Genomic DNA, 16,369 nt, shown 5'->3' with positions numbered 1-16,369 from the left:
AAAAGAATGTCTAGATGTCTGGTGATACAAGATAATGTACATAATAAACATTATTTTCACCAAGTAAAAAATAAAAATAAGAAAGTAAGTCCCCATGTCCATGTCTATCCCTCATAACCTTGTTCCCCAGGTCCTCCCCCAACCCACCCATCACAGCTCATTCATTTAGGGTCAGGAGCCTGATACAAGCTGAACCACTCACAGTGGCACTTCATCTTCCAGCCACAACTGATTGGCTCAGTTAGGGCGAAGTCCTTACTGGGGACTGTTTTTTTGTTTTTTGGGGTTTTTGAGACGGAGTTTCACTCTGGGTCCCCAGGCTGGAGTGCAATGGGACTGTTTTTTTAACTGGATACAATGGGATATAAAGCTCAGCTGCTGTTTCCCATTCTACAAAAGTTGAGGATAACATCTACTGCAGTGAGCGGCACTAAGAAGGTTCTGGCTAGGAAGAGCAGATAAATTATTTACCTAACCATGACGCTTTTGCAGTGACAAGGATAAGATACATAAACTAAAAATATCTCAGACAAACTCAGATGTGTGATCCTTCTAGTCCTTACCAATAAAGAGTCCCTGAAAGACACAACAATGCAAGGATTGGACAATGGCTGTTTTATGTATTTATTTATGTATCTAGTATTTGAACATTACAGAGACTAGTTTTGAAAAAGAATAGTCTCTACTTTAATTATAGTAATAAGATTAATTAAATGATTTTTAAAATATTTCTGGTTGCTAATATTTCTGGTTGCTAGAGAAACTTATTAAAAACAACAGCACCAGGATGGTGTGATGAACATGAAGTTGAGCTGCTCAGATGCCCCTAAAGGAAGGCTCATTGACACAGCTGTGGGGAGTGTTGTCAGCAGACAGCCCTCAGCTCTCAGCCTTTGTATGGGGTTATTTCAGTAGCAGAGAGCAATGATGCCCCAGGGTCATACCATTTCTGGGATGAGCCACAGCTAATAACCAGTTGAGGTGAGGATATAAAGGCCCAGCCATATTGAGTAGGCTTACTAGATTTAGCATATAAAATTACAGGATGCCCATTTAAATTTGAATTTCACATAAATGATAAATGATTTTTACTCTAAGTAAACCTCATTCAAAATTTGAATTTGGAATTCAAATGTGCGGCATTTTCTCTGGTGACCGTAATGTTGCCCCAGTGCAACACAACTCTGATGGCCATTCTCACCCCAGAGCTCCCTGTGGGGTGTGCCAAATAGCTCTTAGATCAGCTAGCTTCTCCCCCTGCCTCCTTCCTTCCCAAGGCCATTCCCTAGAAAGCATCTTGTATGTGAAACTCCATCTCAAAGTTTGCTTCCCAGAGAACCTGCCACAAAGGCACCAACTTTCTGTTTTGCCCTAAAAAATTCAGATTATAAAAACAATAGCCCAAAGGTTTTTTGAAGTCTAAAATGACAAGAAAATGATTACTAAATATTTTATTGATGGTTATATTTTAATAGTTTTTTTAAAGTATTGATTGATTTTGAATATTAATAACCATTATATAATAATACAAATAATATATGTTCATGAAAATAACTATTTTGCAAAAGAAAAAGGATAGTGAAAAGAGTGGATTCTTTTTTTTTTTTTTTTTTTTTTTGAGACGGAGTCTCGCTCTGTCGCCTAGGCTGGAGTGCAGTGGCGATCTCGGCTCACTGCAAGCTCTGCCTCCCGGGCTTACGCCATTCTCCTGCCTCAGCCTCCCGAGTAGCTGGGACCACAGGCGCCCGCCACCTCGCCCGGCTAGTTTTTTGTATTTTTTAGTAGAGACGGGGTTTCACCGTGTTCGCCAGGGTGGTCTCGATCTCCTGACCTCGTGATCCGCCCGTCTCGGCCTCCCAAAGTGCTGGGATTACGGGCTTGAGCCACCGCGCCCGGCCAGAGTGGATTCTTTTACATTTTAAATTTTTGCAAGTTGCTTTCTTGAGTGTCTCATTACAAGACTGGTGGATTTTCATATCTGCTCATGCATTTAACTTGTTATTTTGGTTGAAGTATATGAAAAAAAGTAAACTTTTCATTATAATACCATATAATTGTAGATATTCATCTTTAACACAAACTAAAACTACCCAAGTGGCAGTTTCTTAAAGGTTAGTTATGATATAAAACCTGAAACTTTATCATTATTGAATTAAATCACTGCTACATTAAGATATGTAGGTCTATCTTGCATATTTAGCAGAATACATTTTAGCAAACATATTCACTTTAAATAAATCATTAGAGCTAGAGCTTTTCTGGGTTTTATATAAACTTTACAACATATTTGAGCCACTGCATAATCAACATGTATATATATTCCTTTCCTCTTTATGGAACTTAATTTTATTATCTTTTAAAAAGAAATATTGGTAGTAAATCTTTGTTATTTGTTATGAGATTTCATGTTCTAAGTCAAGAAAGCAACCCTCCATTATAACATTGTTCTTTTGGGAATTCACAATCCATTTTATGATGATTTGTTTTATTAAAGAATTTACAAGAAATGCATTTCAGCAAAACTTGAGAACTGCTGAGAGCAGCAGAAAGGCAGTGAAGTGCAGTGGCAGGACCAGGCAACTCAGGACCAAAGGGTCCAGGATCAGTCTTATGAGGAGTTCAAAAAGTGGTTTATGTGGAAGCACTTGGTAAAATGCAACATACTGCAAAATGATCAATTATTATATTTGGGAATTTATATTTAGTTAAATGTTGTTTGCTAGTTACTATAAATTATTAAATGGAAATAGGTGTGGCATATGTCTGTAATCTTTGATGATGTTTATGTCATAGAAGAAAACTACGCTTTATTGTAATATGAGCCTTTGGGCAGATCATAGGCTGTAATTTGGTGATATCCAAGGATGCATATCCTATTCTGGAACATTTCCCAGAGATGCAGCAACATTTGTAAGTCTAACTTTCATCCTGTGAAGCAAAGCACTGCATATATCTAGGTTATATTGTACTGGTTTTATCATTAGTAACATACATATTCTTTATGGCATAAAGGAGCATCTAAGGCCCCTTGTTGCTGTAACATAATAGCAAAGGTTCTTATGTTTTATTGGCTGTCAATCACTATAAAGAAATGAGATACAAGCCATGCTCAGTCAACAAGGTGAGGCAAACACAAAAGTAACCCACCTCCAGTCTAGTACAAACTTTATATAAAGGTGACAACAGTGATCAGAATCCCTTGTTGACAAAGTTCATCCTGCACCCACTCTGCAATGCACTCACACTTTGTTCTGTCCCACCCCTTTCAGTACCTCCCCTTCCCTACCACCATCCCCCTTGGCCCTCCATGCCCTCCTCCATTGCTCCTGTCTCCTCACCATCCTCTGCATCTCTTCCTAGCATTCTCTAGAACCATATGACTTACCTACTCTCTTGTGGCTCAGATTTCCTTGGCTGACTATGGGGAATACACTCATCTCCAATGGCTTTGGGATCACTTCTCATCAATTAAGCCATGCCAAGCAGTTCAATAGGCCAACCAGGAGCCATGGAGGGTGATGTGAGGTCATGTTAAGTTGTGGCTAATGAGAACAAACTAGAATAACAAAACTCCTAAGTACCCAAAGGACCCTTCCTTCCCAGCGAGGGGAGTGCTGAGTCGGAGAAACAATGCCTCCAACAAATTTGGACATGTTCCATTTGGCCTGGGATCAGGCCTGTCTGCAGCTTCTGTTGGCCATTTTTGCATTTATTGCCTGATAAAAAACCTCACATGGTTGTTCCCAAGCAAGAAGAAATATTACTAGAATAAAATGTGTATAATAAACACAGCATATCACAAAAGAAACATGGTCATATTTAAGAATAGATAAAGTTAGATAAAATGGCCTAAGGTTATATAGTTACAGAAGCTCTGAGTCAAGAGTCACTGAATTCATCCTCCCTCCCAACGGAGGAGACTCCCTGTAAAACAAGGGTTGAAAAGTTGAATTTCTATAGGGACTAGGCAGGTAATTTAAAAAGTAAAGGTACCAGGCAATAAGGAATGGTGAAGACTGTGGCAAACAAGAAAACACATGCCTTTCTACATCAGGCCACCCTTACACAGCTCTATTCAATTGTCATCTTCAGGCAAATGGGCCCAGTGCTACTAGATTTTCCCATTTTTCAAGAGAAACTTGAAATCTAGACTTTGAATAACTTTAAAATGTTTCAGCATTTACTCATTCTACTGTTTTTAAATACTGCCTGAAGTCAAAGAAAACATGAAAGTGAACCAGACCTGGCTCATCATAGTGACTTCTGCTCTTGAAAAACCTGTCTAATAGCCCAATATGAATTTCAGCAGCTCTAATCCTAAGCTCTCCCTGCACTGAACCAAAGCTCATATTGGCACAACTTCCACTTTAGATTATATAATTCTGTCCTATGGATCAACACAGAATAACCCTACTCTTTGTATGTATTTCCTTTTTGTTCCTGAAATGTCCTCTAGAAACAATGCCTAAGCCTTTACCTTTACTCTTACCTTTGCTAATACATGCAGTCTGTTTTTGCTCTCTATCTTTTTGAATTTATCTATTGCTGTTTTATGCTTTTCTTTAAATTGTCTTCATCTTGCCCCTTCTCAAGTATCTACAGTAAGTCTCTACTGCCTTTCATTTTTAGTGTGTCTATGGTCTGGCCCACGGTTACCTATTTAAATCTCCCAGTTTGTACCTTCTGCTCTAACATATTGTTGGCAGGAAATGATTCTTCCATTCCTGATGCTTCTTTCCAAGGAGGTGGAAGTCTACTGCAGTCTACTCCTGCTTTTCTCTGTCCCTGTACTGTCCCTGTCTCTGGTATACAGAAGTGATTTAGCTGATGGGTAAATTTGAGAATAATAAACTGGGCATGCTTACATCAGCTTTCTTTTCTCCTACCTGGAATTTCCTTTCTCCTACTGGGATTGAGATACCCACAGAGAATAGAAGTCCTCCATCAGTAAGAGTGATATTTTGGCCTCCACCTGTCTTTTAACTTCTATAGAACCTAGTTAGGGAACTGAGGAGTTATTTATTGTGCCCTCTGAAAAATGCAATTCACCATGTTCCTTCCCAGCTATGGAGAGTCTGAAATCCCACAAATCATTACAACTAAAAGGTAGTGCCTTTACAGCAAAAGAAACTACCATCAGAGTGAACAGGCAACCTACAGAATGAGAAAAAAAATTTTGCAATCTACCCATCTGACTAAGGGCTAATATCCAGAATCTACAAAGAACTTAAGCAAACTTACAAGAAAAAATCAAACAACCCCATTAAAAAGTGGGTGAAGGATATGAACAGACACTTCTCAAAAGAAGACTTTTATGCAGCCAACAGACACATGAAAAAATGCTCATCATCACTGGCCATCAGAGAGATGCAAATCAAAACCACAATGAGATACCATCTCATACCAGTTAGAATGGCAATCATTAAAAAGTCAGGAAACAACAGATGCTGGAGAAGATGTGGGGAAGTAGGAACACTTTTACACTGTTAGCAGAACTACAAACTAGTTCAACCATTGTGGAAGACAGTGTGGCGATTCCTCAAGGATCTAGAACTAGAAATACCATTTGACCCAGCCATCCAATTACTGGGTATATACCCAAAGGATTATAAATCATGCTGCTATAAAGACACATGCACATGTATGTTTATTGTCACACTATTCACAATAGCAAAGACTTGGAACCAACTCAAATGTCCATCAATGATAGACTGGATTAAGAAAATGTGGCACATATACACCATGGAATACTATGCAGCCATAAAAAAAGGATGAGTTCATGTCCTTTGTAGGGACATGGATGAAGCTGGACACCATCATTCTGAGCAAACTATCACAAGGACAGAAAACCAAACACCACATGTTCTCACTCATAGGTGGGAATTGAACAATGAGAACACTTGGACACAGGATGGGGAATATCATACACCAGGGCATGTCATGGGGTGGGGGAAACGGGGAGGGATAGCATTAGGAGATATAACTAATGTAAACGATGAGTTAATTGGTGCAGCACACCAACATGGCACATGTATACATATGTAACAAACCTGCACATTGTGTACATGTACCCTAGAACTTAAAGTATAATAATAAAAAAAATTAAAAAAATAAATAAATAAAAGGTAGTGCCTTTAATCTTGCCCAAGGTAGTCCTGCAGCCTTTCAAAGAGCTTAATTAAGCCCATAGTAAGAAATATTGTATTTTACCAGGTTGTATGTAGGTCATAGAGAATGTGATTGTGCCCTCACCACCATCAGCAGCGTGGGATGTGTGTGTGTTGGAGGGCAATGAAGAAAGACTAGTTGACTCACAAAATATTTGTTCTTGCCCATAAATCTGTGGTTCTGAGAAAGACAAAGACCTAGAAGAACATCCAGATGATCGGGAGACAGTGTTTCCCTCCTTTGTCACATCAGGGCCCGCATAGAGAATGACAATACTTCTATGAATCTCTGGGGTAAACAACAAAGTCCACTCACTCTCTGACAGAAGTGACCAGCCCAGTGGTTCTAACCACCTCAGTCCTTACCTAGGTGCTTCAAAGGCCAAGAAACTCAGTGTCTTAGCACAACCATGTGCCTATGCACATCAGCTCAAAAACTCTGCCTTAAGTCCAGTGACCAGAGCTTATTTGTCTTTCTTTCCCTAGAATCTAGCAGAGGGTTCTAGCACTCAAAAATCTTTATTGAAAGATAGACATGGGCTGGCACGGTGGCTCATGCCTGTAATCCCAGCACTTTGGGAGGCCGAGGTGAGTGAATCACCTGAGGTCAAAGAGTTCGAGACCAGCCTGGCCAACATGGTGAAACATTGACCCTACTAAAAATACAAAAAATAAGCCAGGCATGGTGGGGAGTGCCTGTAATCCCAGCTACTCGAGAGGCTGTGGCAGGAGGATTGCTTAAATCCAGGAAGTGGAGGTTGGATTGAGCCAAGATCGCGTTACTACACTCCAGCCTGGGCAACAGAGCCAGAGTCCGTCTCAAGAGAAAAAAGAAAGACATACATGAACACACAGGCTCCTTCTAACCCCAGGGAATGGAAGGTGCAGGATTCAAATAGCCGAAGTCCTCAGAATAGTGTACTGACTATTCAGAATCAGCTTGATCAGAGAAACTTGATGTTAATACTCATGTGTCATTTGCATGGATTTTTAAAAAACATAATAAAATGCAGGTGACAGTGTCAGACAGGCACACGTTCATTGCTGGTAGAAACACAAACAGGTGCCACTATTCTGGAAATGTGAACTATAAACCTAAATGTTTTCATACTCTTGGACTTGAAAATAAAAATTTATACCTAAAGATATTTATTATAGCATTATTTTGCACAACAATATGGCATTAGATAAATTGTGTGATGGAATTTTATAAAGTTTTATTGGCATCATTTATGAAGAGTGTTGGTGACATAGGAAAGTACTTCTCTTGTACTATTAGGAGATTGAAAATAGAATACAAAGTGGTATATAAATTATAATTTCAACCATTTAAAAAATATATATACACATCAATATTCCAAAAATAACCAAATAATCACTGAGTGATAGCATTATCGACAATTATTGGTTTCTTAGTTTCTTTTCTTTGCCTTCCCTTTTCTTTTTTCTTTTTTTTTGAGACAGAGTTTTGCTCTTGTCACCCAGGCTGGAGTGCAATGGCACAACTTCAGCTCACTGCAACCTCCATCTCCGAGGTTCAAGTGATTCTCCCTCCTCAGCCTCCCAAGTAGTTGGAACTACAGGCAGGTGTACCCAGCTAATTTTTTTGTATTTTTAGTAGTGACGGGGTTTCACCATGTTGGCCAGGCTGGTCTCGAACTCCTGACCTCAGGTAATTCCACCCATCTCGGCCTCCCAAAGTGCTGGGATTACAGGCATGAGCCACCGTGCTCAGCCTACCTTTCTATATTTTCTAAATTTTCTACAGTAATGCTGCCTTAGTTGTATAATCATAAAATATTTTAGTAAAATCATATTTATGGGATCTGTAATGAGATAGTAAATGCTTATAACAGTAAGCAAATTAAGATGCATAATTGTATATATAGCATGACTACAACATTTAACATTTGTAAAATATATATTTAGAAAGGAAAACTCCAAAATAATAACTGTGGTTGTTTTTGGATAATAAGATTGAGCAATTCTCATTCTCCTTTCTACTTTTCTGCATTTTTCAATTTCAAACAATGAAAATGTATTGATCTTATGATGATAACAACAATAAAATTCCGTGTTTTTTAGTTCAAAATTTAACTCAGGCTTATTTTGGTAGAATTTTCAAAGTAGAAGATTAAGGAAAGCTAAGTTGGAGGAGGACCTAATTATTATCCGAGAAAGAACTCTTTGGCAAAAACATCAGTGAGGTTAAAACAGTCTCATTGTAGCTGAAAAAGACCCCATTCAACTCGATTTTCATAATCTAGCTTGCAGTCACTGTTAGACTTGAGAACAGCAGTTAAACTTTGACATTTTCGGCACTCTGACTTTTCTTTCTATTCCAACAACTCACAGCTATGTCAATTTTTAAATTTAAAGCATCTCTGGAAACAAGAGACTGTTTAACAGACATAAAGACAATAAAAATACAATGTCCCCTTATTGTCTTTTTCATGTTCAACGTGTTTTACTAAGATTCATTTGTCAAGAAGTGACAGATGTGGAGAGTTTACCAAAAAAGGACACAGCCTTTAGCATATAATCAGGGAGAATTTCTTTCTGCTGATCCATGTTGACGTTAACTAGCAATATGGTTGCTTGGCATTTCCTCCCTGGAAGTGAATTTGCCCTGTTACTGGAATATCTTTCTTCCGCTTCATAAATCTGATAGTGTGAGCATCAGGAAGCCCTGTTACTGTCCGACACTACTTCTAGTGGGCTGGAACATAAGCAGCTCCATGTTTATGACAATTCTGACTGCTTACGGGTGAAAAGAAACAGAAAAAAAAACCAAGAAGGCTATCAAAATGCAAAATAATTCAAATGGCGAAATTAATCTCTTCCATTTTTTTGGAATATAATCTGCCAATCACTTTGTGCTTTAATGTGCTGACAGTGAAAAGAAGAAATTAATCTGAAGCAGCATTTTAGCTGATAATGAATTATCCATTTGAAACTAAGATTTTTTTCTAATGGAGCATGCAGTGTATCAGAGAAAGTATCAAGAAGTCTCCTTCCCCTCATCCCACCCTGAGGGTATAACACTGAGTTGCTCTACCATTAACACAGGGATTCATTGATACACTAGATCTTTTGAAACCTGTCCAAACATTTCTCTCTATTCTTTCTACTCATACAGTAAATTATCATGTGATGGAATTTTATAAAGCTTTTTAGACATCATTTATGGAGAGTTTTGTTGACATAGGAAAGTACTTCTCTTGCACTATTAGATGATTAAAAATAGAATACAAAGTGATATAAAATTATAATTTCAACCAGAATATTCCCAAAATAACCAAATAACACTGAGTTATTATGGGCAATTATTGGTTTCTTCTCTTTACCTTTCTATATTTTCTAAATTCTCTAATATTAAAGTGAAAAATAGAATGTGTATACAGGTGAATATATGTCAAAAGGCTGTGGAGTAAAATATGAAGAACAGAAGAAAGGATATTGTGGCAGAGGATGCTAGCTGCTCACCAATGTCTAATTGCTCTCTTTCCTGGGCACACAGGTAAACTACATTTCCCAGCCTCCCCTGAAGTTATGAGCAGTCAGTCACACGGCTATGTTCTGGCCAATGGAATGCCAGCAGGAGAGAGACATCACTTCTGGACCTGGACCAGAAGAACCTCCATGTGCAATCCTGTCTCTCTTGCTTCACCTGCCAGTTGAATGGAGAAGTCCTCAATGACATTTTAAAAAAAAAAGAAAAAGAAAAACTGTGAAGAAATAACAGAGGAGAGCTACCCAGGAACTGCTTGTCCACAAATGCTCATATTGAACTATTACATGAGCAAAAACTAAACTTTTATTATATTAAACCACTGAAATGTTGAGGTTCTTTGTTTCAGCAGTTAGTCTACCCTACGACCATAATTACATCTATTTAAACAACTGTTGAAACAGCCATCCACATAGAGAACTTCACCTATGTTATGTCCATGATGAAAAGCAGAAGCTTAAAAAATGACAAATCTATGTTTTCAGCCCACAGATAAATAATTCAAATTACTGTTTGATTTTACAAATCCCTTGTTCTCTAGATGTGGTGAAACATTTAAAACGTTTTTGCTAACTTGGTGGCCATCAATCTGAGAACATCACATCACTCTGCATAGGAAGTGATTGGATTTAGATATGGAGTAAGACATCACAGAAGAGGTAGCACTTCAGCTCAATCTTGAAATATGAGAAAGAGCAAAACATGTGATTAGTGTCCAAGAATTTTAAACAGGAAAGGGTTCATAAGATAAGAAAACTAAGAGCCAGAGAGGCTGGAACTTGTCCAAGGTCACACTACTATACTGTAGCAATCTTTGGTTTAGATGAGGAATTCCTTCACTTCCAGGCTGTTTCTTGTCTTTCCCATTTTCCTCCATATTAATTCACATAGCAAAGTATTTTTTGTAAATTATCTGTTATTAGGCAATGACTGCATGCATTTTCAAAATTTTTAATATCTGTCTACACACACACACACACACACATACATCCATAAACATACCTGAATGTATGTAGGTATGTTCCTAGCTGAACCGCAGCAGATCCTCTAATACAATTGTATCCATAATTAAGGAAAACTTCTCCATTCCTACTGACTTCAAATTGCAAATATCTAGCCACGTATACTGTGTGGTAACTAGTCTCCTAAGATGGACACCAAATTTCATACCTCGTGGTATCCATGCCCTCGTGTGGTTCTCTCCTACACTGACTTAAGATTCCCAATCAAGTGTGTTCGAAGTGGCAGAGCACCAATTTCAGCCTTTAAAAGAACTGGCTGCTGCTTCTTCCTCCCTCTTGGAACATTCAATTTGTGGAGTCCAGAGCCACAGTGTAAGTACAGCCATGTAACTACGGCGGGCGCAGTGGCTCATGCCTGCAATCCCAGCACTCTGGGCGGCTGAGGCAGGTGGATCACTTGAGGTCAGGGGTTCAAGACCAGCCTGGCCAACATGGTGAAACTATGTCTCTACTAAAAATACAAAAATTAGCCAGGCATGGTGGCACATGCCTGCAATCCCAGCTACTCGGGAGGCTAAGGCACAAAAATCGCCTGAACCTGGGAGGTGGAAGCTGCAGTGAGCTGAGATCGTGCCATTGCACTCCAGCCTGGGCCTGGGCGACAGAGTGAGATTCTGTCTCAAGAAAGAAAGAAGGAAGTACAGCTGCGTGACTAGAACGACCACACAGAGAGGCCATATGGAGAAGGATAGAGACCTAGCTGTCTCGGGAGCCCAGTTGCAGCCACCAGGTGACCTCCACCACAGCCAATATCTGACTGCAGCCACAAGAAAGACCCCAGTTAAACCAGTAGAACTTCATGGCTGTGCCCAGTCAACCACAGAGCAATGAGAGCTAATAAACTGGTTATTGTTTAAAGCACTCACTAAGCTTTAAGGTAGTTGGTTAGACAGCAATACACAACCAAAACAGAATTTGATTCACAGAAGTAGGGTATTGCCATAACAAAACCCTAAAACATATGGCATGGGCTTTGCAATTCAGTGGCAGGCAGAAGCTGGAAAGCTCCTTGAGGAGATGAATAGGGAAGGCTTGAAGGACACCGAAGAAATTGCTATTGGAAACTGGAGAACATGACCTGAATTATGTGCAGACCAATTAGCAAAACTATCTCCTGTAGCATGAAGACAAGAAGAATATGTCATAAACAGATAGCTCTGGCTAGGAGATTTTCAGTCAGAATGTGGTCAACTTCTCCGTATCCATGGGTTCTGCCTCCATGGGTTCCTCATCCGTTGGTTCAACCAACCACGGATGGAAAATATTCAAATAAATAATAATAGTACAGCAATAAAAATAATACAAATTTTTAAAATGCAGTACAACAACTATTTACATAGCATTTACATTGTATCTGGTATTATAAGTAATCTAGAGATGTTTTAAAGTATACGGAAGGATGTGCATAGTTTATATGCAAATACTATACCATTTTATATAAGAGACTTGAGCATCCTCAAATTCTGGTATCTGCAGTGTTCCTGGAACCAACTCCCCACACATACGACTGTATCGAAAGCACCAACTGGTTTCTTTTGGCTGCCTGTGTTAACATACAAGAGGAGCAAAATGAACTAAAAAAGTAATTCTTCAGTTTTTAACCAAAATTAGGAGAAATATACAGAATTTAGGGCTTTCTGGATTCAAAGATAAAACTTTCTCTTTTCTAGCTCCTCCAGGCAGCAAAAGATCCTGGAAGAGATGACCTGAGAGCAAAGACCAAATCCAGGACCCTTCTGGCAAAACATGATCCCAAGAGTAATTTTGCATCAGTGAGGTGGCTAATTTGTTGAGACCTTAGGAAGTGTTGAGGATATTCCTCATAGACTCTTTTATCTACACAGAAAGACTACTAAGAACCTTAAATGGCATGTCTTATACACAATCTCACCCAGACAATAGAGCTCCTGAGAATATTAAGACGTTGTTCCACAGTACCCTGATTCCCAGGCCAAGGTAGGGGGGTCTGTCTCAAAAACAATTGTGCATGTGGCTTCTGTCTAATCAAGTGCCCCTGTAAGATTTATAGGACACTTGCACAGTTTAAGAAATCTGTACTCATAAGGTACCATCAGCTTGGACTAAAAGACGCAAACATAGTTTAAAATGAAAAGAAGTCTGAGATATGTTCATCGGCTTGCTCCTTTCCGCCCGTGGATGCCACCAAAGAAGCATCATTAAAGTCTCTCTTCTTCCTGCTGTCATGTCTAAATCAGAGTCTCCCAAAGAGCCCGAACAGCTGAGGAAGCTCTTCATTGGAGGGCTGAGCTTTGAAACAACTGGTGAGAGCCTGAGGAGCCATTTTGAGCAATGGAGAATGCTCAGAGACTGTGTGGTCATGAGAAATCCAAACACCAAGCACGCCAGGGGCTTTGGATTTGTCACATATGCCACTGTGGAGGAGGTGGATGCAGCCATGAATGCAAGGCCACACAAGGTGGATGGAAGAGTGTGGAACCAAAGAGAGCTGTCTCAAGAGAAGATTCTCAAAGACCAGGTGCCCACTTACTGTGAAAAAGATATTTGTTGGTGGCATTAAAGAAGATACTGAAGAACATCACCTTAGAGATTATTTTGAACAGATGGAAAAATTGAAGTGATTGAAATCAGGACTGACCAAGGCAGTGGCATGAAAAGGGACTTTGCCTTTGTAACCTTTGACGACGATGACTCTGTGGATAAGATTGTCATTCAGAAATACCTGTACTGTGAATGACCACAGCTGTGAAGTTAGGAAAGCCCTGTCAAAGGAAGAGATGGCTAGTGCTTCATCTAGCCAAAGAGGTCGAAGTGGTTCTGGAAACTTTGGTGGTGGTTGTGGAGGTGGTTTCGGTGGGAATGACAACTTTGGTCATGGAGGAAACTTCAATGGTTGTGGTGGCTTTGGTGGCAGCCATGGTGGTGGTGGATATGGTGGCAGTGGGGATGGCTATAATGGATTTGGTAATGATGGAAGCAATTTTGGAGGTGGTGGAAGCTACAATGACTTTGGCAATTACAACAATCAGTCTTCAAATTTTGGACCCATGAAGGAAGGATTGGAGGCAGAAGCTCTGGCCCCTGTGGTGGTGATGACCAATACTTAGCCAAACCATGAAACCAAGGTGGCTATGGCTGTTCCAGTAGCAGCAGTAACTATGGCAGTGGCAGAAGATTTTAATTAGGAAACAAAGCTTAGCAGAAGAGGAGAGCCAGAGAAGTGACAGGGAAGCTACAGGTTACAACAGATTTGTGAACTCAGCCAAGCACAGTGGTGGCATGGTCTAGCTGCTACAAAGAAGACATGGTTTAGACAAATACTCATGTGTATGGGCAAAAAACTCGAGGACTGTATTTGTAACTAATTGTAGAACAGGTTATTTTAGTTTCTGTTCTGTGGAAAGTGTAAAGCATTCCAACAAAGGATTTTAATGTAGATTTTTTTTTTTTTTTTGCACCCATGTGATTGATTGCTAAATGTAATAGTCTGATAATGATGCTGAATAAATGTCTTTAAAAAAATGAAAAGAAGTCACTGGGCACTAAGTTTATATTGATAGAAAGCTGAGGAAGCTACTCAGCTGTAAATATAGGCCATTTCTTATGCAAAAGGAAAGATGACTCAGAGGGTGAAAACAAAAGCCCAAGTGGTGGAACCAAGAGCCACAGAGGACCACTCTAGGGAGTAGAAATGAATTTGGTCAAAGAATTGGCAACATTTTCTCAACTTAATTTCAGAATTGCTATGAACAAGCGACTGCTCTATGCTTCCTATTTTCCCTTTCATGAATGGGATTTCTATTTCAATTTTTCATCACTGCCTAGCCATTGTATTTGTCTGTTGGGTGGGAAGCAGATTCTTTGTCTTTTTACTTCATCAATCTTCAGGTTCACGGTAGCCGAACCCAAGAACCTTAGAAACCTTAAGCCAAACCCAAGAAACCTTAAGCTTGCCTAGATATGATTGAGGTGACATGATCCTGGATTTAAAGCTCAAACCTAATGCCATGATATAAGTAGACTTTAATGGCCTTGGAAGGGAGAAAAATGTATTTTGCATGGAGGAAGGACATACATCATTGAGAAACACAGGGTGGACTGTGGTGGCTAGTCTCTAAGGATGGCCATCCATCGTACCATGGCACTTGGTATTCATATCCTTGCATAAAGCCCTCCCACATTGAATCTGGGCTGGGTTGTGACTTGAGTTAACCAGTAGAATAAAGCAGAAGTAATGCTACACTATTTCTAAGCCTAGTCTTTAAAAGGATGTACTGATTTTGTTTCCTGCATCTTGGAATGCTGGCTTTGAGAAACCCTAAGCTGCCGCGTAAGAAGTTCTGCGACAGAGGCCATATGGAGTGGTCATAAGAACAGAAGAGGTCTTGAGTCTGCTTAGAGAATGAACAGGCACAGTGATCCCAGTAAAGCCCAGATGACTCTAACCACAGTCACCAACTGACGGCAACCACATGAGAGACTCCAAGTGAAACAAGCAGAACTGCCCACCTGAGTCAACCCATGAAACTATGAGAGATAATAAAATGATGCTTATTTTAAGCCACTAGGTTTTAGAGAGACTTGTTAACAGCAAAGATGATCAAAACATACTTATTTACATGACTCCTGAGGACTCCATGGCAATGAGTTTGAACCTATCCACAACCAAGGCTCAGAAATATATAGGCATGTCCAGTGGGCTTGGGAAGAGGGCCACCATAAGCCAGACTCCAGAGAGGAGTGTGCCACAGTGAGCCAGGCCTGAGGATAAGTGTTGACTAGATGGAAACATTTGTTCTGAGTTCAAATGAGGCTCAACTTAAGCCACACTCATCCATCCACCTGGTTCCCTATATACTATGGGGCTAAAAAGCAAGATTATCAGAAAAAAAAAAAAGTTAAAAAAAACCTTATCATCATGAGCCTAAGCAATTCTGCCAGAAAGATACCTTTTTTCTCTTCCACCTCACTCTCATCCGTTGTCCCAATCCCTACTGAAGAGTGGAGCCAAAAAATATGTAACCAACAAACCAGAGAAAGGAGTGAACACCAAAGATGGCAAACAGGTTAGTTCCCCTGGGTACACACTCCAAGTACAGTAATAGAGAGTTAGGCACTATCAATGTGGACAATGTGGACAATCGTTAATAATAATTAATGAGGGACAATGAGGGAAGCTGCCGAAACAGAAGGCTGGCAGACATAGGCTGTTGACATAAACTATATGAGAAATAAACTCCCATTTTTGTAGATTCACAGAGAGAAGAAAGATTGAGGTAAGGTGAGAAGGTAAGGTGAGTGATGCTATTAATTAACATGCATATAGGGAAAAACAGTTGAAATCATCACATCCAGAAGCCAGAAACTTGTTGGAGACATTTGGGTTACATATGTGAATCCTTTATTGGACTTATCACAGTGAGCAAATACCATATTCTTAATCATCTTTCTATCTGTAGTTCCCAGGACCATGGCTGGTACAGAACAGGTCTCACTCAGTATTGGCTTAGAAGTATTATGGCAATCAGAAATAAATTAAAAAGTGGCTGAGTGTGGTCCAGCATTTTTGGGAGACTGAGGCAGGCAGATCACTTGAGGTCAGGGGTTTGAGACCAGCCTGGCAAACATGGTAAAACCCCAACTCTACTAAAAAATACAAAAAAAAAAAAAAAAAAAAAAATAGCCAGGCA

General features: G+C 39.6%; 1 pseudogene; it reads left to right on the top strand.

Moving 5' to 3' along the window:
• The first annotated feature begins 12,903 nt into the window (after nucleotides 1-12,903).
• LOC102131653 (heterogeneous nuclear ribonucleoprotein A1-like) lies at nucleotides 12,904-14,188 on the top strand (annotated as a pseudogene).
• The last annotated feature ends 2,181 nt before the right edge of the window (nucleotides 14,189-16,369 follow it).

The sequence above is a fragment of the Macaca fascicularis genome, chromosome 12, assembly GCF_037993035.2.
Source record: "Macaca fascicularis isolate 582-1 chromosome 12, T2T-MFA8v1.1".
Classification (NCBI taxonomy): domain Eukaryota; kingdom Metazoa; phylum Chordata; class Mammalia; order Primates; family Cercopithecidae; genus Macaca; species Macaca fascicularis.
Note: the sequence above shows the minus strand (reverse complement) of the source record. Positions and strands in the feature narration are given on the sequence as shown.